This window comes from Calliopsis andreniformis, unplaced genomic scaffold (genome assembly GCF_051401765.1).
Source record: "Calliopsis andreniformis isolate RMS-2024a unplaced genomic scaffold, iyCalAndr_principal scaffold0051, whole genome shotgun sequence".
NCBI lineage: Eukaryota > Metazoa > Arthropoda > Insecta > Hymenoptera > Andrenidae > Calliopsis > Calliopsis andreniformis.
In genome coordinates this window covers 1,017,897-1,041,568 of record NW_027480460.1, presented here as the reverse complement: position 1 = coordinate 1,041,568, position 23,672 = coordinate 1,017,897, and positions in this window count along the sequence as shown.

Genomic DNA, 23,672 nt, shown 5'->3' with positions numbered 1-23,672 from the left:
ACCAGTACTTTCACACTGGTTGCAGTTATTCCTGTTATACGATGGAAAAACTGTTGCTCCTTTATTGTATTTTATGCATCTGGCGTTGACATCTAAGGCCCTAACTATTCGATCTGGTGGAGCAAGGCCCTAGAGTGAAGCCTAGGTTGCCCGGAACATAGAAATGACCAGTACTTTCACACTGGTTGCAGTTATTCGTTTTATACAATGAAAAACTGTTCTATTTATTTTGCATTTTATGCTTCGGGCGCTGACTTCTAAGGCCCTAACTATTCGATCTGGTGGAGCAACGTCCTAGAGTGAAGCCTAGGTTGCCCGGAACGTAGAACATACCATTACCTTCACACTGGTTGCAATTATTCCTGTTATACGATGGAAAAACTGTTGCACCTTTATTGTATTTTATGCTTCTGGCGTTGACTTCATAGGCCCTAACTATTCGATCTGGTGGAGCAACGTCCTAGAGTGAAGCCTAGGTTGACCGGAACGAAGAAATGACCATAACTTTCACACTGGTTACCATTATTCGTTTTATACGATGGAAAAGCTGTTGTATTTATATCGTGTTTTATGCTTCTGGCGTTGACTTCTTAGGCCCTAACTGTTCCATCTGGTGGAACGACGCCCTAGAGTGAAGCCTAGGTTGCCCGGAACGTAGAAGTGACCATTACTTCCACACTGCTTGCAAATATACATTATAAACGATGGAAAAGCTGTTGTACTTATATTGTAATTGATGCTACTGGCGTTGACTTCATAGGCCCTAACTATTTGATCTGGTGGAGGACCGCCCTAGAGTGAAGCCTAGGTTGCCCGGAACGTAGAACATACCATTACCTTCACACTGGTTGCAATTATTCCTGTTATACGATGGAAAAACTGTTGCACCTTTATTGTATTTTATGCTTCTGGCGTTGACTTCATGGGCCCTAACTATTCGATCTGGTTGAGCAACGTCCTAGAGTGAAGCCTAGGTTGACTGGAACGTAGAAATGACCATAACTTTCACACTGGTTACCATTATTCGTTTTATACGATGGAAAAGCTGTTGTATTTATATCGTATTTTATGCTTCTGGCGTTGACTTTTAAGGCCGTAGCTATTAGATGTGGTGGAGCAACGCCCTTCAGTGTCGTATAGGTTGCCCGGAACGTAGAAATGACCATTACTTTCACAATTTTTGCAAATATACATTTTATACGATGGAAAAACTGTTGTACTTATATAGTGTTTTAGCCTTCTGGCGTTGAATTATAAGTCCCTAGCTATTCTATCTGGTGGAGCAACGCCCTAGAGTGAAACCTAGGTTACCCGGAACGTAGAAATGACCAGTACTTTCACACTGGTTGCAGTTATTCCTGTTATACGATGGAAAAACTGTTGCTCCTTTATTGTATTTTATGCATCTGGCGTTGACATCTAAGGCCCTAACTATTCGATCTGGTGGAGCAAGGCCCTAGAGTGAAGCCTAGGTTGCCCGGAACATAGAAATGACCAGTACTTTCACACTGGTTGCAGTTATTCGTTTTATACAATGAAAAACTGTTCTATTTATTTTGCATTTTATGCTTCGGGCGCTGACTTCTAAGGCCCTAACTATTCGATCTGGTGGAGCAACATCCTAGAGTGAAGCCTAGGTTGACCGGAACGTAGAAATGACCATAACTTTCACACTGGTTACCATTATTCGTTTTATACGATGGAAAAGCTGTTGTATTTATATCGTATTTTATGCTTCTGGCGTTGACTTCTTAGGCCCTAACTGTTCCATCTGGTGGAACAACGCCCTAGAGTGAAGCCTAGGTTGCCCGGAACGTAGAACATACCATTACCTTCACACTGGTTGCAATCATTCCTGTTATACGATGGAAAAACTGTTGCACCTTTATTGTATTTTATGCTTCTGGCGTTGACTTCATAGGCCCTAACTATTCGATCTGGTGGAGCAACGTCCTAGAGTGAAGCCTAGGTTGACCGGAACGTAGAAATGACCATAACTTTCACACTGGTTACCATTATTCGTTTTATACGATGGAAAAGCTGTTGTATTTATATCGTGCTTTATGCTTCTGGCGTTGACTTCTTAGGCCCTAACTGTTCCATCTGGTGGAACGACGCCCTAGAGTGAAGCCTAGGTTGCCCGGAACGTAGAAGTGACCATTACTTCCACACTGCTTGCAAATATACATTATAAGCGATGGAAAAGCTGTTGTACTTATATTGTAATTGATGCTACTGTCGTTGACTTCTTAGGCCCTAACTATTTGATCTGGTGGAGGACCGCCCTAGAGTGAAGCCTAGGTTGCCCGGAACGTAGAACATACCATTACCTTCACACTGGTTGCAACTATTCCTGTTATACGATGGAAAAACTGTTGCACCTTTATTGTATTTTATGCTTCTGGCGTTGACTTCATGGGCCCTAACTATTCGATCTGGTGGAGCAACGTCCTAGAGTGAAGCCTAGGTTGACTGGAACGTAGAAATGACCATAACTTTCACACTGGTTACCATTATTCGTTTTATACGATGGAAAGGCTGTTGTATTTATATCGTATTTTATGCTTCTGGCGTTGACTTCTTAGGCCCTAACTGTTCCATCTGGTGGAACAACGCCCTAGAGTGAAGCCTAGGTTGCCCGGAACGTAGAAGTGACCATTACTTCCACACTGCTTGCAAATATACATTATATACGATGGAAAAGCTGTTGTACTTATATTGTAATTGATGCTACTGGCGTTGACTTCTTAGGCCCTAACTATTTGATCTGGTGGAGCACCGCCCTAGAGTGAAGCCTAGGTTGACTGGAACGTAGAAATGACCATAACTTTCACACTGGTTACCATTATTCGTTTTATGCGATGGAAAAGCTGTTGTATTTATATCGTATTTTATGCTTCTGGCGTTGGCTTTTAAGGCCGTAGCTATTAGATATGGTGGAGCAACGCCCTTGAGTGTCGCATAGGTTGCCCGGAACGTAGAAATGACCATTACTTTCACAATTTTTGCAAATATACATTTTATACGATGGAAAAACTGTTGCACTTATATAGTATTTTAGCCTTCTGGCGTTGAATTATAAGTCCCTAGCTATTCTATCTGGTGGAGCAACGCCCTAGAGTGAAACCCAGGTTACCCGGAACGTAGAAATGACCAGTACTTTCACACTGGTTGCAGTTATTCCTGTTATACGATGGAAAAACTGTTGCTCCTTTATTGTATTTTATGCATCTGGCGTTGACATCTAAGGCCCTAACTATTCGATCTGGTGGAGCAAGGCCCTAGAGTGAAGCCTAGGTTGCCCGGAACATAGAAATGACCAGTACTTTCAGACTGGTTGCAGTTATTCGTTTTATACAATGAAAAACTGTTCTATTTATTTTGCATTTTATGCTTCGGGCGCTGACTTCTAAGGCCCTAAGTATTCGATCTGGTGGAGCAACGCCCTAGAGTGAAGCCTAGGTTGCCCGGGAAGTAGAAATGACCATAACTTTCACACTGGTTGCAATAATACCTGTCACACGATGGAAAAACTGTTGCACCTTTATTGCGTTTTATGCTTCTGGCGTTGACTTCATAGGCCCTAACTATTCGATCTGGTGGAGCAACGTCCTAGAGTGAAGCCTAGGTTGACCGGAACGTAGAAATGACCATAACTTTCACACTGGTTACCATTATTCGTTTTATGCGATGGAAAAGCTGTTGTATTTATATCGTATTTTATGCTTCTGGCGTTGGCTTTTAAGGCCGTAGCTATTAGATATGGTGGAGCAACGCCCTTGAGTGTCGCATAGGTTGCCCGGAACGTAGAAATGACCATTACTTTCACAATTTTTGCAAATATACATTTTATACGATGGAAAAACTGTTGCACTTATATAGTATTTTAGCCTTCTGGCGTTGAATTATAAGTCCCTAGCTATTCTATCTGGTGGAGCAACGCCCTAGAGTGAAACCCAGGTTACCCGGAACGTAGAAATGACCAGTACTTTCACACTGGTTGCAGTTATTCCTGTTATACGATGGAAAAACTGTTGCTCCTTTATTGTATTTTATGCATCTGGCGTTGACATCTAAGGCCCTAACTATTCGATCTGGTGGAGCAAGGCCCTAGAGTGAAGCCTAGGTTGCCCGGAACATAGAAATGACCAGTACTTTCAGACTGGTTGCAGTTATTCGTTTTATACAATGAAAAACTGTTCTATTTATTTTGCATTTTATGCTTCGGGCGCTGACTTCTAAGGCCCTAAGTATTCGATCTGGTGGAGCAACGCCCTAGAGTGAAGCCTAGGTTGCCCGGGAAGTAGAAATGACCATAACTTTCACACTGGTTGCAATAATACCTGTCACACGATGGAAAAACTGTTGCACCTTTATTGCGTTTTATGCTTCTGGCGTTGACTTCATAGGCCCTAACTATTCGATCTGGTGGAGCAACGTCCTAGAGTGAAGCCTAGGTTGACCGGAACGTAGAAATGACCATAACTTTCACACTGATTCCCATTATTCGTTTTATACGATGGAAAAGCTGTTGTATTTATATCGTATTTTATGCTTCTGGCGTTGACTACTAAGGCCATAACTCCTCGATCTGGTGGAGCAACGCCTCAGAGTTAAGCCTAGGATGCCCGATACTTCGAAATGATCATTACTTTCGCACTGGTTGCAATTAGTCATGCTATACGATGGAAAAACTGTTGCATTCTTCTTGTATTTTATACTTCTGGCGCTGACTTCTAAGGGCGTAGCTATTAGCTGTGTGGAAGCAACGCCCTAGAGTGACGCCTAGGTTGTTCGGAACGTAGAAGTGACCATTACTTCCACACTGTTTGCAAATCTACATTATATACGATGGAAAACCTGTTGTACTTATATTGTAATTGATGCTACTGGCGTTGACTTCTTATGCCCTAACTATTTGATCTGGTGGAGCACCGCCCTAGAGTGAAGCCTAGGTTGCCCGGAACGTAGAACATACCATTACCTTCACACTGGTTGCAATTATTCCTGTTATACGATGGAAAAGCTGTTGCACCTTTATTGTATTTTATGCTTCTGGCGTTGACTTCATAGGCCCTAACTATTCGATCTGGTGGAGCAACGTCCTAGAGTGAAGCCTAGGTTGACTGGAACGTAGAAATGACCATAACTTTCATACTGGTTACCATTACTCGTTTTATACGATGGGAAAGCTGTTGTATTTATATCGTATTTTATGATTCTGATGTTGACTTTTAAGGCCGTAGCTATTAGATGTGGTGGAGCAACGACCTTGAGTGTCGCATAGGTTGCCCGGAACGTAGAAATGACCATTACTTTCACAATTTTTGCAAGTATACATTTTATACAATGGAAAAACTGTTGTAATTATATAGTATTTTAGCCTTCTGGCGTTGAATTATAAGTCCCTAGCTATTCTATCTGGTGGAGCAACGCCCTAGAGTGAAACCTAGGTTACCCGGATCGTAGAAATGACCAGTACTTTCACACTGGTTGCAGTTATTCCTGTTATACGATGGAAAAACTGTTGTATTTGTATCGTATTTTATGCTTCTGGCGTTGACTTCTTAGGCCCAAACTGTTCCATCTGGTGGAACAACGCCCTAGGGTCAAGACCAGGTTGCCCGGAACGTAGAAATGACCATAACGTTCACACTGGTAGCAATTATTCGTTTTACACATGGAAAAACTGTTCTATTTTTTTGTATTTTTTGCTTCGGGCGTTGACTTCCAAGGCCCTAGCTATTCGATCTGGTGGAGTAACGCCCTAGAGTGAAACCTAGGTTACCCGGAACGTAGAAATGACCAGTACTTTCACACTGGTTGCAGTTATTCGTTTTATACAATGGAACAACTGTTCTATTTATTTTGCATTTTATGCTTCGGGCGTTGACTTCTTAGGCCCTAACTTTTCGATCTGGTGGAACAACGCTCTAGGGTGAAGCCTAGGTTGCCCGGGACGTAGAAATGACCATAACTTTCACACTGGTAGCAATTATTCGTTTTATACGATGGAAAAGCTGTAGTATTTATATCGTATTTTATGCTTCTGGCGTTGACTTCTTAGGCCCTAACTATTCCGTCTGGTGGAACAACGCCCTGGAGTGAAGCCTCGGTTGCCCGGAACGTAGAAATGACCATAACTTTCACAACTGGTAGCAATTATTCGTTTTATACATGGAAAAACTGTTCTATTTATTTTGTATTTCATGCTTCTGGCGTTGACTTCTAAGGCCCTAACTATTCGATCTGGTGGAGTAACGCCCTAGAGTAACGCCTAGGTTACCCGGAACGTAGAAATGACCATTACTTTCACACTGTTCGCAATTATTCGTTTTATACGATGGAAAAACTGTTCTATTTACTTTGTATTGTATGCTTCGCGCGTTGACTTGTAAGGCCCTAACTATTCCATCTGGTGGAACAACGCCCTAGGGTGAAGCCTAGGTTGCCCGGAACGTAGAAATGACCATAACTTTCACACTGGTTGCAGTTATTCCTTTTATACAATGGAACAACTGTTCTTGTTATTTTGCATTTTATGCTTCGGGCGTTGACTTCTAATGCCCTAACTATTCGATCTGGTGGAGCAACGCCCTAGAGTGAAGCCTAGGTTGCCCGGGAAGTAGAAATGACCATAACTTTCACACTGGTAGCAATTATTCGTTTTATACATGGAAAAACTGTTCTATTTATTTTGTATTTCATGCTTCTGGCGTTGACTTCTAAGGCCCTAACTACTCGATCTGGTGGAGTAATGCCACTCAGTTAAGTCTAGGATGCCCGAAACGCCGAAATGATCATTACTTTCACACTGGTTGCAATTATTCATGCTATACGATGGAAAAACTGTTGCATTCTTGTTGTATTTTCTGTTTCTGGCTTCGATTTGTAAGGTCCTAGCTATTCGATCTGGTGGGGCAACGTCCAAGAGTGAAGCCTATGTTGCCCGTAACGCAGAAATGACCATAACTTTCACTATGGCTGCAATTACTCGTTTTATACAATGGAAAAACTCTTGTATATTTATTGTATTTTATGCTTCGGGCGTTGACATCTAAGGCCCTAACTATTCGATCTGGTGGAGCAAGGCCCTAGAGTGAAGCCTGGGTTGCCCGGAACATAGAACTGACCAGTACTTTCACACTGATTGCAGTTATTCGTTTTATACAATGAAAAACTGTTCTATTTATTTTGCATTGTATGCTTCGGGCGTTGACTTCTAAGGCCCTAACTATTCGATCTGGTCGAGTAACGCCCTAGAGTGAAGCCTAGGTTGCCCGGGAAATAGAAATGACCATAACTTTCACACTGGTTGCAATTATTCGTTTTATACGATGGAAAAACTGTTGCACCTTCATTGCGTTTTATGCTTCTGGCGTTGACTTCATAGGCCCTAACTATTCGATCTGGTGGAGCAACGTCCTAGAGTGAAGCCTAGGTTGACCGGAACGTAGAAATGACCATAACTTTCACACTGGTTACCATTATTCGTTTTATACGATGGAAAAGCTGTTGTATTTATATCGTATTTTATGCTTCTGGCGTTGACTTCTTAGGCCCTAACTGTTCCATCTGGTGGAACAACGCCCTAGAGTGAAGCCTAGGTTGCCCGGAACGTAGAAGTGACCATTCCTTCCACACTGCTTGCAAATATACATTATATACGATGGAAAAGCTGTTGTACTTATATTGTAATTGATGCTACTGGCGTTGACTTCTTAGGCCCTAACTATTTGATCTGGTGGAGCACCGCCCTAGAGTGAGGCCTAGGTTGCCCGGAACGTAGAACATACCATTACCTTCACACTGGTTGCAATTATTCCTGTTATACGATGGAAAAACTGTTGCACCTTTATTGTATTTTATGCTTCTGGCGTTGACTTCATAGGCCCTAACTATTCGATCTGGTGGAGCAACGTCCTAGAGTGAAGCCTAGGTTGACTGGAACGTAGAAATGACCATAACTTTCACACTGGTTACCATTATTCGTTTTATGCGATGGAAAAGCTGTTGTATTTATATCGTATTTTATGCTTCTGGCGTTGGCTTTTAAGGCCGTAGCTATTAGATATGGTGGAGCAACGCCCTTGAGTGTCGCATAGGTTGCCCGGAACGTAGAAATGACCATTACTTTCACAATTTTTGCAAATATACATTTTATACGATGGAAAAACTGTTGCACTTATATAGTATTTTAGCCTTCTGGCGTTGAATTATAAGTCCCTAGCTATTCTATCTGGTGGAGCAACGCCCTAGAGTGAAACCCAGGTTACCCGGAACGTAGAAATGACCAGTACTTTCACACTGGTTGCAGTTATTCCTGTTATACGATGGAAAAACTGTTGCTCCTTTATTGTATTTTATGCATCTGGCGTTGACATCTAAGGCCCTAACTATTCGATCTGGTGGAGCAAGGCCCTAGAGTGAAGCCTAGGTTGCCCGGAACATAGAAATGACCAGTACTTTCACACTGGTTGCAGTTATTCGTTTTATACAATGAAAAACTGTTCTATTTATTTTGCATTTTATGCTTCGGGCGCTGACTTCTAAGGCCCTAAGTATTCGATCTGGTGGAGCAACGCCCTAGAGTGAAGCCTAGGTTGCCCGGGAAGTAGAAATGACCATAACTTTCACACTGGTTGCAATAATACCTGTCACACGATGGAAAAACTGTTGCACCTTTATTGCGTTTTATGCTTCTGGCGTTGACTTCATAGGCCCTAACTATTCGATCTGGTGGAGCAACGTCCTAGAGTGAAGCCTAGGTTGACCGGAACGTAGAAATGACCATAACTTTCACACTGGTTCCCATTATTCGTTTTATGCGATGGAAAAGCTGTTGTATTTATATCGTATTTTATGCTTCTGGCGTTGACTACTAAGGCCATAACTCCTCGATCTGGTGGAGCAACGCCTCAGAGTTAAGCCTAGGATGCCCGATACTTCGAAATGATCATTACTTTCGCACTGGTTGCAATTAGTCATGCTATACGATGGAAAAACTGTTGCATTCTTCTTGTATTTTATACTTCTGGCGCTGACTTCTAAGGGCGTAGCTATTAGCTGTGTGGAAGCAACGCCCTAGAGTGACGCCTAGGTTGCTCGGAACGTAGAAGTGACCATTACTTCCACACTGTTTGCAAATCTACATTATATACGATGGAAAACCTGTTGTACTTATATTGTAATTGATGCTACTGGCGTTGACTTCTTATGCCCTAACTATTTGATCTGGTGGAGCACCGCCCTAGAGTGAAGCCTAGGTTGCCCGGAACGTAGAACATACCATTACCTTCACACTGGTTGCAATTATTCCTGTTATACGATGGAAAAGCTGTTGCACCTTTATTGTATTTTATGCTTCTGGCGTTGACTTCATAGGCCCTAACTATTCGATCTGGTGGAGCAACGTCCTAGAGTGAAGCCTAGGTTGACCGGAACGTAGAAATGACCATAACTTTCACACTGGTTACCATTATTCGTTTTATACGATGGAAAAGCTGTTGTATTTATATCGTATTTTATGCTTCTGGCGTTGACTTCTAAGGCCGTAGCTATTAGCTGTGGTGGAGCAACGCCCTACTGTGACGCCTACGTTGCCCGGAACGTAGAAATAACCATTAATTTCACAATGTTTGCAATTATTCATTTTATACAATGGAAAAACGGTTGTACTTATATTGTGTTTTATTCTTCTGGCGTTGAATTCCAAGTCCCTAGCTAGTCGATCTGGTGGAGCAACGCCATAGAGTGAAACCTAAGTTCCTCGGAATGTAGAAATGACTTTAACTTTCACACTGGTCCCAATTATTCGTTTTATACGATGGAAAAGCTGTTGTATTTTGTATCGTATTTTATGCTTCGGGCGTTTACTTCTAAGGCCCTCACTATTCGATCTGGTGGAACAACGCCCTAGAGTGAAGCCTAGGTTACCCGGAACGTAGAAATGACCAGTGCTTTCACACTGTTTGCAATTATTCATTTTATACGATGGAAAAGCAGTTGTATTGATATTGTATTTTATGCTTCTGGCGTTGACTTCTAAGGCCGTAGCTATTAGCTGTTGTGGAGCAACGCCCTACAGTGACGCCTAGGTTGCCCGGTACGTAGAAATGTCCATTAATTTCACAAGGTCTGCACTTATTCATTTTATACAATGGAAAAACGGTTGTACTTATATTGTGTTTTATTCTTCTGGCGTTGAATTCCAAGTCCCTAGCTAGTCGATCTGGTGGAGCAACGCCATAGAGTGAAACCTAAGTTCCTCGGAATGTAGAAATGACTTTAACTTTCACACTGGTCCCAATTATTCGTTTTATACGATGGAAAAGCTGTTGTATTTTGTATCGTGTTTTATGCTTCGGGCGTTTACTTCTAAGGCCATCACCATTCAATCTGGTGGAGCAACGCCCTAGAGTGAAACCTAGGTTGCCCGGAACGTAGAAATAACCTCAACTTTCATACTTGTTGCAATTATTCGTTTTATACGATGGAAAAACTGTTGTATTTATACTGTTTTTTATGCTTCTGGCGTTGACTTCTAAGGCCCTAACTATTCAATCTGTTGGAGCCACGCCCTAGGGTGTAGCCTAGGTTGCCCGGAAAGTAGAAATGTCCACAACCTTCATACTGGTTGCAATTACTCGTTTTATATGATGGAAAAACTGTTGTATTTATATTGTATTTTATGCTTCTGGCGTTCACTTCTTAGGCCCTAACTATTCGATCTGGTGGAGCAACGCCCTAGAGTGAAGCCGAGGTTGCCAGGAACGTAGAAATGACCATCACTTTCAAACTGGTTGCAATTATTCCGGTTATATGATGGAAAAACTGTTGTATTTTTATTGCATTTTATGCTTCGGGCATTGACTTCTAAGGCCCTAGCTATTCAATCTGTTGGAGCAGCGCCCTAGGGTGTAGCCTAGGTTGCCCGGAAAGTAGAAATGACCACAACTTTCATACTGGTTGCAATTACTCGTTTTATATGATGGAAAAACTGTTGTATTTATATTGTATTTTATGCTGCTAGCGTTCACTTCTTACGCCCTAACTATTCGATCTGGTGGAACAACGCCCTGGGGTGAACCCTAGGTTGCCCGGAACGTAGAAATGACCATCACTTTCACACTGGCTGCAATTATTCCTGTTATACGCTGGAAAAGCTCTTGTATATTTAATGTATTTTATACTTTGGGCGTTGACTTCTATGGCCCTACCTATTCGATCTGGTGGAGCAACGCCCTACAGTCAAGCCTAGGTTGCCCGGAACGTAGAAATGAACATAACTTTCACACTGGTAGCAATTATTCGTTTTATACAATGGAAAAGCTGTTCTATTTATTTTGTATTTTATGCTTCGGGCGTTGACTTCTATGGCCCTACCTATTCGATCTGGTGGAGCAACACCCTACAGTCAAGCCTGGGTTGCCCGGAACGTAGAAATGACCAGAACATTCACACTGGTTGCTATTATTCGTTTTATACGATGGAAAAACTGTTGTCTTTATATTGTATTTTATGCTTCTGGCGTTGACTTCTAAGGCCCTCAATATTCGATCTGGTGGAGCAATGCCTCAGAGTAAAGTCTAGGATGCCCGAAACGCCGAAATGATCAATACTTTCACGCTTGTTGCAATTATTCCTGTTATACGATGAAAAGACTGTTGTATATTTATTGTATTTTATACTTCAGGCGTGGACTTATGAGGCCGTAGCTATTCGATGTGGTGGAGCAACGCCCGACAGTGAAGCCTAGGTTGCCAGAAACGTAGATATGACCATAACCTTCACACAGGTTGCAATTATTCGTTTTATACGGTGTAAAGGCTGTAGTTTTTATTTTGTATTTTATTCTTCTGGTGTTGACTTCTTAGGCCCTAACTATTCGATCTGGTGGAACAACGCCGTAGAGTGAAGCCTAGGTTGACCGGAACGTAGAAATGACCATTACTTTCACACTGTTTCCAATTATTCCTTTTATACGATGGAAAAGCTGTTGTATTTATATCGTATTTTATGCTTCTGGCGTTGACTTCTAAGAACCTAACTATTCGATCTGGTGGAGCAACGCCCTGTAGTGAAACCTAGGTTGCCCGGAACGTAGGAATGACAATTACTTTCACACCGGTTGCAATTATTCCTGTTATACGATGGAAAAACTGTTGTATTTTTATTGCATTTTATGCTTCGGGCATTGACTTTTAAGGCCCTAGCTATTCAGTCTGTTGGAGCAGCGCCCTAGGGTGAAGCCTAGGTTGCCCGGAACGTAGAAATGAGCATAACTATCACACTGGTTGCAATTATTCGTTTATACGATGGAAAAGCTGCCGTATTTATATCGTATTTTATGCTTCTGGCGTTGACTTCTTAGGCCCTAACTATTCCATCTGGTGGAACAACGCCCTAGGGTGACGCCTAGCTTGCCTGGAAAGTAGAAATGACCATAACTTTCACACTGGTAGCAATTATTCGTTTTATACGATGGAAAAACTGTTCTATATATATTGTATTTTATGCTTCGGGCGTTGACTTCTAAGGCCCTAACTATTCGATCTGGTGGTGCAACTCCCTAGCGTGGAGCCTAGGTTGTTCGGAAAGTAGAAATGACCATAACTTTCATACTGCTTGCGATTACTCGTTTTATGCGATGGAAAAACTGTTGTATTTATATCGTGTTTTATGCTTCTGGCGTTGACTTCTTAGGCCCTAACTATTCCATCTGGTGGAACAACTCCCTAGGGTGAAGCCTAGGTTGCCCGGAACGTCGAAATGACCAGAACTTTCACACTGGTAGCAATTAATAGTTTTATACAATGGAAAACCTGTTCGATTTATTTTGTATTTTATGTTTCGGGCGTTGACTTCTAAGGCCCTAGCTGTTTGATCTGGTGGACCAACGCCCTAGAATGAAGCCTAGGTTGCCCGCAACGTAGAAATGACCATATCTTTCACACTGTTTGCAATTATTAATTTATTCGATGCCAAAGCTGTTGTATTTATATTGTACTTTATGCTTCTGGCATTGACTTCTTGGGCCCCAACTATTCGATCTGGAGGAGCAATGCATCAGAGTTAAGTCTAGGATGCCCGAAACGCCGAAATGATCATCACTTTCACGCTTATTGCAATTATTCCTGTAATACGATGAAAAGACTGTTGTATTTATATCGTATTTTATGCTTCTGGCGTTGACTTCTAAGGCCCTAACTATGCGATCTGGTGGAGCAACGCCCTAGAGTGCAGCCTAGGTAGGCCGGAACCTAGAAATGACCATAACTTTCACACTGATTGCTATTATTCGTTTTATACGATTGAAAAACTGTACTATTTATTTTGTATTTTATGCTTCGGGCGTTGACTTCTAAGGCCCTAACTGTTCGATCTGGTGGGTCAACGCCCTAGAGTGAGGTCTAGGTTGCCCGGAAAGTAGAAATGACCATAACTTTCATACTGGTTGCAATTATTCGTTTTATACGGTGAAAAAACTGTTGTATTTATATTGTATTTTATGCTTCTGGCGTTGACTTCTTAGGCCCTAACTATTCGATCTGGTGGAGCAACGCCCTGGAGTGAAACCTAGGTTGCACGGAACGTAGGAATGACCATTACTTTCACACTGGTTGCAATTATTCCTGTTATACGATGGAAAAACTGTTGTATTTTTATTGCAGTTTATGCTTCGGGCATTGACTTTTAAGGCCCTAGCTATTCAATCTGTTGGAGCAGAGCCCTAGGGTGAAGCCTAGGTTTCCTGGAACGTAGAAATGAGCATAACTATCACACTGGTTGCAATTATTCGTTTTATACGATGGAAAAGCTGCCGTATTTATATCGTATTTTATGCTTCTGGCATTGACTTTTTAGGCCCTAACTACTCGACCTGGTGGAGCAACGCCCTAGAGTGAAAGCTAGGTTGCCCGGAACGCAGAAATGACCATTACATTCACACTGGTTGCAATTATTCCTGTTATACGATGGAAAAACTGTTGCATTTTTATTGTATTCTGTGCTTCTGGCGTTTAATTCTAAGTCGCTAGCTATTTGATCTAGTGCAGCAACGACCTAGAGTGAAGCCTAGGTTGCCCGGAACGTAGAAATGACAATTACTTTCACACTGTTTGCTATTATTCGTTTTATACGATGGAAAAGCTGCCGTATTTATATCGTATTTTATGCTTCTGGCGTTGACTTCTTAGGCCCTAACTATTCCATCTGGTGGAACGACGCCCTAGGGTGACGCCTATGTTGCCTGGAAAGTAGAAATGACCATAACTTTCACACTGGTAGCAATTATTCGTTTTATACGATGGAAAAACTGTTCTATATATTTTGTATTTTATGCTTCGGGCGTTGACTTCTAAGGCCCTAACTATTCGATCTGGTGGAGCAACGCCCTGGAGTGAAACCTAGGTTGCCCGGAACGTAGGAATGACCATTAGTTTCACACTGGTTTCTATCATTCGATTTATACGATGGAAAAACTGTTATATTTACATTGTATTTTATACTTCTGGCGTTGACTTCTTAGGCCCTAACTGTTCGATCTGGTGGAACAGCGCCCTAGAGTGAAGCCTAGGTTATCCGGAACGTAGAAATGACCAGTACATTCACACTGCTTGCAGTTATTCCTGTAAAACGATGGAAAAACTGTTGCACCTTTATTGTATTTTATGCTTCTGGCGTTGACTTCTAAGGCCCTAACTATTCGATCTGGTGGAGCAACGCCCTAGAGTGACGCCTATTTTGCTCGGAACGTAGAAATGACCATTACTTTCACACTGGTTGCAATTATTCGTTTTATACGATGGAAAAGCTGTTGTATTTATATCGTATTTTATGCTTCTGGCGTTGACTTCTTATGACCTAACTATTCGATTTGGTGGAGCAACGCCCTGGAGTGAAACCTAGGTTGCCCGGAACGTAGGAATGACCATTACTTTCACACTGGTTGCAATTATTCCTGTTATACGATGGAAAAACTGTTGTATTTTTATTGCATTTTATGCTTCGGGCATTGACTTCTAAGGCACTAACTATTCAATCTGTGGGAGCTACGCCCTAGGGTGAAGCCTAGGTTGCGCGGAAAGTAGAAATGACCATTACATTCACACTGGTTGCTATCATTCGATTTATACGATGGAAAAACTGTTATATTTACATTGTATTTTATACTTCTGGCGTTGACTTCTTAGGCCCTAACTGTTCGATCTGGTAGAACAACGCCGTAGGGTGAAGCCTAGGTTGCCCGGAACGTAGAAATGACCACTATTATCACACTGGTTGCAAATTTTTCCTGCCGTACGATGGAAAAACTGTTGTATTTTTATTGCATTTTATGCTTCTGGCGTTCACTTCTTAGGACCTAACTATTCGATCTGGTGGAACAACGGCCTAGGGTGAAGCCTAGGTTGCCCGGAACGTAGAAATGACCATAACTTTCACACTGGTTGCAATTATTTGTTTTATACGATGGAAAAGCTGTTGTATTTACGTAGTATTTTATGCTTGTGGCGTTGACTTCTTAGGCCCTAACTATTCCATCTGGTGGAACAACGCCCTAGAGTAAAGCCCAGGTTGCGTGGAACGTAGAGATGACCATAACTTTCACACTGGTAGCAATTATTCGTTTTATACAATGGAAAAACTGTTCTATTTATATTGCATTTTATGCTTCTGGCGTTCACTTCTTAGGACCTATCTATTCGATCTGGTGGAGCAACGCCCCAGAGTGAAGCCTAGGTTGCTCGGAATGTAGAAATGACCATAAGTTGCATACCGGTTGCAATTATTCGTTTTATACGATGGAAAAACTGTTGTCTTTATATTGTATTTTATGCTTCTGGCGTTGACTTCTAAGGCCCTCAATATTCGATCTGGTGGAGCAATGCCTCAGAGTAAAGTCTAGGATGCCCGAAACGCCGAAATGATCAATACTTTCACGCTTGTTGCAATTATTCCTGTTATACGATGAAAAGACTGTTGTATTTTTATTGTATTTTATACTTCAGGCGTGGACTTATGAGGCCGTAGCTATTCGATGTGGTGGAGCAACGCCCGACAGTGAAGCCTAGGTTGCCAGAAACGTAGATATGACCATAACCTTCACACAGGTTGCAATTATTCGTTTTATACGGTGTAAAGGCTGTAGTTTTTATTTTGTATTTTATTCTTCTGGTGTTGACTTCTTAGGCCCTAACTATTCGATCTGGTGGAACAACGCCGTAGAGTGAAGCCTAGGTTGACCGGAACGTAGAAATGACCATTACTTTCACACTGTTTCCAATTATTCCTTTTATACGATGGAAAAGCTGTTGTATTTATATCGTATTTTATGCTTCTGGCGTTGACTTCTAAGAACCTAACTATTCGATCTGGTGGAGCAACGCCCTAGAGTGAAGCCTAGGCTGCTCGGAATGTAGAAATGACCATAACTTTCACACTGATTGCAATTATTCGTTTTATACGATGGAATAACTGTTGTACTTATATTGTATTTTATCCTTCTGGCGTTGAATTCTAAGTCCCTAGCCATTCGATCTGGTAGAGCAACGCCCTAGAGTGAAACCTAGGTTATCCGGAACGTAGAAATGACCAGTACATTCACACTGGTTGCAATTATTCCTGTTATACGATGGAAAAACTGTTGTATTTTTATTGCATTTTATGCTTCGGGCATTGACTTCTAAGGCCCTAACTATTCAATCTGTGGGAGCTACACCCTAGGGTGAAGCCTAGGTTGCCCGGAAAGTAGAAATGACCATAACTTTCATACTGGTTGCAATTATTCGTTTTATACGATGAAAAAACTGTTGTATTTATATTGTATTTTCTGATTCTGGCGTTCAATTCTTAGGCCCTAACTGTTCGATCTGGTGGAGCAACGCCCTAGAGTGAAAGCTAGGTTGCCCGGAACGCAGAAATGACCATTACATTCACACTGGTTGCAATTATTCCTGTTATACGATGGAAAAACTGTTGCATTTTTATTGTATTCTATGCTTCTGGCGTCGACTTCTAAGGCTCTAGCTATTCGGTCTGATGGAGCGTCGCCCTAGAGTGGAGCCTAGGTAGCCCGGAACGTAGAAACGACCAGAACTTTCACACTGGTTGCAATTATTCGTTTTATACGATGGAAAAGATGTTGTATCTATATCGTATTTTATGCTTCTGGCTTTGACTTCTTAGGCCCTAACAATTCGAGCTGGTGGAGCAACGCCCTAGAGTGAAATCTAGGTTGCACGGAACGTAGAAATGACCATTACATTCAGACTGGTTGCAGTTATTAATTTATTCGATGCCAAAGCTGTTGTATTTATATTGTATTTTATGCTTCTGGCATTGACTTCTTAGGACCCAACTATTCGATCTGGAGGAGCAATGCATCAGAGTTAAGTCTAGGATGCCCGAAACGCCGAAATGATCATTACTTTCACGCTTATTGCAATTATTCCTGTAATACGATGAAAAGACTGTTGTATTTTTATTGTATCTTATGCTCCTGGCGTTGACTTCTAAGGCCCTAACTATTCGATCTGGTGGAGCAACACCCTGGAGTGAAGCCTAGGTTGCCCGGAACGTCGAAATGACCAGAACTTTCACACTGGTAGCAATTAATAGATTTATACAATGGAAAACCTGTTCGATTTATTTTGTATTTTATGTTTCGGGCGTTGACTTCTAAGGCCCTAACTATTCGATCTGGTGGAGCAACGCCATGGAGTGAAACCTAGGTTGCCCGGAACGTAGGAATGACCATTAGTTTCACACTGGTTGCAATTATTCCTGTTATACGATGGAAAAACTGTTGTATTTTTATTGCATTTTATGCTTCGGGCATTGACTTTTAAGGCCCTAACTATTCAATCTGTTGGAGCAACGCCCTAGGGTGAAGCCAAGGTAGCCCGGAACGTAGAAATGACCATAACTTTCGCACTGGTTGCAATTATTCGTTTTATACGATGGAAAAGCTGTTGTATTTATATCGTATTTTATGCTTCTGGCGTTGACTTCTTATGACCTAACTATTCGATCTGGTGGAGCAACGCCCTGTAGTGAAACCTAGGTTGCCCGGAACGTAGGAATGACAATTACTTTCACACCGGTTGCAATTATTCCTGTTATACGATGGAAAAACTGTTGTATTTTTATTGCATTTTATGCTTCGGGCATTGACTTTTAAGGCCCTAGCTATTCAGTCTGTTGGAGCAGCGCCCTAGGGTGAAGCCTAGGTTGCCCGGAACGTAGAAATGAGCATAACTATCACACTGGTTGCAATTATTCGTTTATACGATGGAAAAGCTGCCGTATTTATATCGTATTTTATGCTTCTGGCGTTGACTTCTTAGGCCCTAACTATTCCATCTGGTGGAACAACGCCCTAGGGTGACGCCTAGCTTGCCTGGAAAGTAGAAATGACCATAACTTTCACACTGGTAGCAATTATTCGTTTTATACGATGGAAAAACTGTTCTATATATTTTGTATTTTATGCTTCGGGCGTTGACTTCTAAGGCCCTAACTATTCGATCTGGTGGTGCAACTCCCTAGCGTGGAGCCTAGGTTGTTCGGAAAGTAGAAATGACCATAACTTTCATACTGCTTGCGATTACTCGTTTTATGCGATGGAAAAACTGTTGTATTTATATCGTGTTTTATGCTTCTGGCGTTGACTTCTTAGGCCCTAACTATTCCATCTGGTGGAACAACTCCCTAGGGTGAAGCCTAGGTTGCCCGGAACGTCGAAATGACCAGAACTTTCACACTGGTAGCAATTAATAGTTTTATACAATGGAAAACCTGTTCGATTTATTTTGTATTTTATGTTTCGGGCGTTGACTTCTAAGGCCCTAGCTGTTTGATCTGGTGGACCAACGCCCTAGAATGAAGCCTAGGTTGCCCGCAACGTAGAAATGACCATATCTTTCACACTGTTTGCAATTATTAATTTATTCGATGCCAAAGCTGTTGTATTTATATTGTACTTTATGCTTCTGGCATTGACTTCTTGGGCCCCAACTATTCGATCTGGAGGAGCAATGCATCAGAGTTAAGTCTAGGATGCCCGAAACGCCGAAATGATCATCACTTTCACGCTTATTGCAATTATTCCTGTAATACGATGAAAAGACTGTTGTATTTATATCGTATTTTATGCTTCTGGCGTTGACTTCTAAGGCCCTAACTATGCGATCTGGTGGAGCAACGCCCTAGAGTGCAGCCTAGGTAGGCCGGAACCTAGAAATGACCATAACTTTCACACTGATTGCTATTATTCGTTTTATCCGATGGAAAAGCTGTTATATTTATATTGTATATTATGCTTCTTGCGTTGACTTCTTAGGCCCTAACATTTCGATCTGGTGGAACAACGCCCTAGAGTGAAGCCTAGGTTGCCCGGAACGTAGAAATGTCCATCACTTTCACACTGGTTGCAATTATTCCTGTTATACGATGGAAAAACTCGTGTATATTTATTGTATTTTATGCTTCGGGCGTTGACTTCTATGGCCTTACCTATTCTATCTGGTGGAACAACAACCTACAGTGAAGCCTAGGTTGACCGGAACGTAGATATGACCATAACCTTCACACAGGTTGCAATTATTCCTTTTATACGGTGTAAAGGCTGTTGTATTTATTTTGTATTTTATTCTTCTGGTGTTGACTTCTTAGGCCCTACCTATTCGATCTGGTGGAACAACGCCGTAGAGTGAAGCCTAGGTTGCCCGAACGTAGAAATGACCATTACTTTCACACTGTTTGCAATTATTCCTTTTATACGATGGAAAAACTGTTGTATTTTTATTGTATTCTATGCTTCTGGCGTTTAATTCTAAGTCACTAGCTATTTGATCTGGTGGAGCAACGACCTAGAGTGTAGCCTAGGATGCCCGGAACGTAGGAATGACCATTACTTTCACACTGGTTGCAATTATTCGTTTTATACGATGGAAAAACTGTTGTATTTATATCGTGTTTTATGCTTCTGGCGTTGACTTCTTAGGCCCTAACTGTTCCATCTGGTGGAACAACTCCCTAGGGTGAAGCCTAGGTTGCCCGGAAAGTAGAAATGCCCATATCTTCCACACTGGTAGAAATTATTCGTTTTATACGATTGAAAAACTGTACTATTTATTTTGTATTTTATGCTTCGGGCGTTGACTTCTAAGGCCCTAACTGTTCGATCTGGTGGGTCAACGCCCTAGAGTGAGGTCTAGGTTGCCCGGAAAGTAGAAATGACCATAACTTTCATACTGGTTGCAATTATTCGTTTTATACGGTGAAAAAACTGTTGTATTTATATTGTATTTTATGCTTCTGGCGTTGACTTCTTAGGCCCTAACTATTCGATCTGGTGGAGCAACGCCCTGGAGTGAAACCTAGGTTGCACGGAACGTAGGAATGACCATTACTTTCACACTGGTTGCAATTATTCCTGTTATACGATGGAAAAACTGTTGTATTTTTATTGCAGTTTATGCTTCGGGCATTGACTTTTAAGGCCCTAGCTATTCAATCTGTTGGAGCAGAGCCCTAGGGTGAAGCCTAGGTTTCCTGGAACGTAGAAATGAGCATAACTATCACACTGGTTGCAATTATTCGTTTTATACGATGGAAAAGCTGCCGTATTTATATCGTATTTTATGCTTCTGGCATTGACTTCTTAGGCCCTAACTACTCGACCTGGTGGAGCAACGCCCTAGAGTGAAAGCTAGGTTGCCCGGAACGCAGAAATGACCATTACATTCACACTGGTTGCAATTATTCCTGTTATACGATGGAAAAACTGTTGCATTTTTATTGTATTCTGTGCTTCTGGCGTTTAATTCTAAGTCGCTAGCTATTTGATCTAGTGCAGCAACGACCTAGAGTGAAGCCTAGGTTGCCCGGAACGTAGAAATGACAATTACTTTCACACTGTTTGCCATTATTCGTTTTATACGATGGAAAAGCTGCCGTATTTATATCGTATTTTATGCTTCTGGCGTTCACTTCTTAGGCCCTAACTATTCCATCTGGTGGAACGACGCCCTAGGGTGACGCCTATGTTGCCTGGAAAGTAGAAATGACCATAACTTTCACACTGGTAGCAATTATTCGTTTTATACGATGGAAAAACTGTTCTATATATTTTGTATTTTATGCTTCGGGCGTTGACTTCTAAGGCCCTAACTATTCGATCTGGTGGTGCAACTCCCTAGCGTGAAGCCTAGGTTGCTCGGAAAGTAGAAATGACCATAACTTTCATACTGCTTGCGATTACTCGTTTTATGCGATGGAAAAACTGTTGTATTTATATCGTGTTTTATGCTTCTAGCGTTGACTTCTTAGGCCCTAACTATTCCATCTGGTGGAACAACTCCCTAGGGTGAAGCCTAGGTTGCCCGGAACGTCGAAATGACCAGAAATTACACACTGGTAGCAATTAATAGTTTTATACAATGGAAAACCTGTTCGATTTATTTTGTATTTTATGTTTCGGGCGTTGACTTCTAAGGCCCTAACTGTTTGATCTGGTGGACCAACGCCCTAGAATGAAGCCTAGGTTGCCCGCAACGTAGAAGTGACCATATCTTTCACACTGTTTGCAATTATTAATTTATTCGATGCCAAAGCTGTTGTATTTATATTGTATTTTATGCTTCTGGCATTGACTTCTTAGGCCCCAACTATTCGATCTGGAGGAGCAATGCATCAGAGTTAAGTCTAGGATGCCCGAAACGCCGAAATGATTATTACTTTCACGCTTATTGCAATTATTCCTGTAATACGATGAAAAGACTGTTGTATTTATATCGTATTTTATGCTCCTGGCGTTGACTTCTAAGGCCCTAACTATGCGATCTGGTGGAGCAACGCCCTAGAGTGCAGCCTAGGTAGCCCGGAACCTAGAAATGACCATAACTTTCACACTGATTGCTATTATTCGTTTTATACGATGGAAAAGCTGTTATATTTATATTGTATAATATGCTTCTTGCGTTGACTTCTTAGGCCCTAACATTTCGATCTGGTGGAACAACGCCCTAGAGTGAAGCCTAGGTTGCCCGGAACGTAGAAATGTCCATCACTTTCACACTGGTTGCAATTATTCCTGTTATACGATGGAAAAACTCTTGTATATTTATTGTATTTTATGCTTCGGGCGTTGACTTCTATGGCCTTACCTATTCTATCTGGTGGAACAACAACCTACAGTGAAGCCTAGGTTGACCGGAACGTAGATATGACCATAACCTTCACACAGGTTGCAATTATTCGTTTTATACGGTGTAAAGGCTGTTGTATTTATTTTGTATTTTATTCTTCTGGTGTTGACTTCTTAGGCCCTACCTATTCGATCTGGTGGAACAACGCCGTAGAGTGAAGCCTAGGTTGCCCGAACGTAGAAATGACCATTACTTTCACACTGATTGCAATTATTCGTTTTATATGAAGGAAAAACTGTTGCATCTTCATCGTATTTTATGCTTCTGGCGTTGACTTCTTAGGCCGTAACTATTCGATCTGGTGGAGCAACGCCCTGGAGTGAAACCTGGGTTGCCCGGAACGTAGAAATGTCCATTACTATCACACTGGTTGCAAATTATTGCTGCTATACGATGGAAAAACTGTTGTATTTTTATTGCATTTTATGCTTCTGGCGTTCACTTCTTAGGACCTAACTATTCGATCTGGTGGAACAACGGCCTAGGGTGAAGCCTAGGTTGCCTGGAACGTAGAAATGACCATAACCTTCACACTGGTTGCAATTATTTGTTTTATACGATGGAAAAGCTGTTGTACTTATATAGTATCTTATGCTTCTGGCGTTGACTTCTTAGGCCCTAACTATTCCATCTGGTGGAACAACGCCCTAGGGTGGAGCCTAGGTTGCCGGAACGTAGAAATGACCAGTATTTTCACACTGGTTGCAGTTATTCGTTTTATACAATGGAACAACTGTTCTATTTATTTTGCATTTTATGCTTCGGGCGCTGACTTCTAAGGCCCTAACTATTAGATTTGGTGGAGCAACGCCCTACAGTGAAGCCTAGGTAGCCCGGAACGTAGATATGTCCATAACCATCACAAAGGTTGCAATTATTCGTTTTATACGATGGAAAGACAGTTGTATTTATTTTGTAGTTTATGCACCTGGCGTTGACTTCTATGGCCCTAACTCTTCGATCTGGTGGGGCAACGCCTCAGAGTTAAGTCTAGGATGCCCGAAATGTCGATATGAGCATTACTTTCGCACTGGTTGCAATTAGTCATGCTATACGATGGAAAGACTGCTGCATTTTTATTGTATTTTGTGCTTCTGGCGTTGACTTCTAAGGCCGTAGCTACTAGATATGGTGGAGCAACGCCCTAGAGTGACGCCTAGGTTTTCCGGAACGTAGAAATGACCATTACTTTCACAATGTTCGCCATCATTCATTTTATACGATGGAAAAACTGTTGTACTTATATTGTATTTTATGCTTCGGGCGTTGACTTCTAAGGCCCTAACTATTAGATTTGGTGGAGCAACGCCCTACAGTGAAGCCTAGGTTGCCCGGAACGTAGAAATGACCAGTACTTTGACACTGGTTGCAGTTATTCGTTTTATACAATGGAACAACTGTTCTATTTTTTTGTATTTTATACTTGGGGCGTTGACTTCTAAGGACCTAGCTATTCGATCT